We start from the raw sequence: 2,500 nt of genomic DNA on the forward strand, positions 1-2,500 counted from the left end.
CGACTAAAGGCGGTGTTCCACACAAAATGGCCACAGTCAAAATGACTGAAGCAAGTAAAGGAGTAAAAGACTCTGTATGTATATATATATATATATATATATATACATATATATATATATATGATTTCAGCAAATGCATATACCTACAAATATACACATATTAGCATGCATTTAGATAGATAGATAGATACCTATACATATATATATATATATATATATATATATGTGTGTGTTGTGTGTGTGTGCATGGATATATGACCGAAATTTAGGTCTCACTGAGGAAATGACTAGAGACCGAGACTTTTGGAAGTATGTTGTGCGTGGGAAGACCCGGAAGGACAAGTGAGACTATAACCCGTGGCCTCTACTAGGGATGTAGCCAGTCCACTTATGCATACCTTTCCTTCTTGGGACACAAAACTCTGCTTGCGAAGACCTGTTGAGGCAAGTGAGAATCAAAATCAAAATCAAAATCACAATCAAAATCGAAATCGATCAACATCAGTGGAAATTGTAGCTGTGATACCAGTGCCGGTGGCACGTAAGAGAACTATCCGAATGTGGCCGTTGCCAGCGCCGCCCGACTGGCTTCCGTGGTACATAAAAGGCACCATCCGATTGTGGCCGTTGCCAGCTTCGCCTGGCACCTGTGCTGGTGGCACGTAAAAAGCACCCACTACACTCACGGAGTGGTTATCGTTAGGAAGAGCATCCAGCCGTAGAAACAGTGCCAGATCAGAGTGGGCCTAGTGCTTCCCAGACCCCAGTTGAACCCTCCAACCCATACTAGCATGGAAAGCGGATGCTAAACGATGATGATGATGATGATGAGGATGATATATATATAAAAGGGCAAGAAACGGGTCACTTAGCCACATACCGAAAAATTAGAAATAGCAGTCAAAAACCGTTTATTTCTATTTTATATTTGTATAAAATAGAAATAAACGGTCTTTGACTGCTATTTCATATTTATTCGCTATGTGGCTAAGCAACCTGTTGCTTGCTCTTTTATATATATCTCTTATTATAAAAGGCAGATTTTATCTGCCTCCCTTTGGGAGTTATACAAATCTACAATATAGGATTTCTTCAATTACAATTTACCTAGCATTTTTAAGAGTACAATGCATCGCGTCATGCCAGGTCCAGTTTTTAAAATTTAAACTCCAATTAAGCAAAATTTACAGAAAACTCACATTCTGGTGTGTGTGTCAAATGCTTTTCTTAGTCTGGTTTACACCACACGCAAACGCACACACACAGTGTGCGACGAATAAAATGAAAGTAAATAGCGACAGACTGATTTGAGGAAGACTAAAGTGAAAGTATTTAAACCACTACTCAAAAAATAAAAAAACACAGCAAACAGAAACAAATAAATACACAATTTCTTCAATTAGAGTTTACCTAAGATTTTTCAGAGTACTTCAGTGGGTGATGCCATAAAAAATTTCTTTCAATTTTACCACCAACTAAGACAAAATTCGAGAAAACTCAATATTTTAACATATCACTCCGAAAGCATTGATGTACATGTGTGCGCGCGTGAGTGTGTGTGTGTCATTCCTCACACACACGCATACACATACATATACAACTACATACAACTACATACACATACAACTACATACAAACACGTGTGTGTTTGTTATTAGTAAAAAAGGCGCAAAAACACAACTCACTTATCATTCCAACACATTTGCAAAGACACACGGAGGACAGAAAAGGTAAATTGGTTTTTATTTTACTCTGTATATATTTTATTATATAATATTATATATAGATATATGTATATATAATTGCAGTATGAAACAGTGTTTATGTATAAACAGACGACACTTATATATAGTTACCAAGCCGCCCGAATTTACCTATTCATATTTAAATGAGAATATCAGAGCAAATCTCTTTAGTACATTCGTGAAAACACGTATTATACTTCATAAACACTTCAACTACAGTTTTGTACAAAAATCGAAGTGTAATTTTAATTCCGTGAATTATGGGAGATTTTTTTCCGAAATTTGTTCCTATTGTGTTTTCAAAATTTTTAATTATGACAAAAAATGGATACGAATTTCATTATATCAAGCAGCGAGTCAGAATTCGAAGGATTTTCTACTGAAGACCTTCATAAATCTAACTCTATGACTGAAAAAAAAAAAGCATCTTTATATAAGAGTGAAGTTGTGTGTCTGTCTCCTACGATTTAGATTCCTAACTACTCCCACATTTTGCGGTGCAGTTTAACCAAAAGCGGGTATCTTATAGTCGTGATTCATATCGAGCCCTTCTGGGTATTAGCGTGCGTCTACGATGAGTCTACGATTTAAAAAAAATTTACCATCATATTTTTCCATTTTAATGCATTTTTTTCGCTTTTATATAAGGGAAGTAACTCTCTAAAAATATCTACGATGTGTCAACGATTTAAAAAAAAAATTACCTTAATTTTTTTTCAATTTTTAATGCATTTTTTGGCTATAACTCTCTAAAA

This window comes from Octopus sinensis, unplaced genomic scaffold (genome assembly GCF_006345805.1).
Source record: "Octopus sinensis unplaced genomic scaffold, ASM634580v1 Contig19369, whole genome shotgun sequence".
NCBI lineage: Eukaryota > Metazoa > Mollusca > Cephalopoda > Octopoda > Octopodidae > Octopus > Octopus sinensis.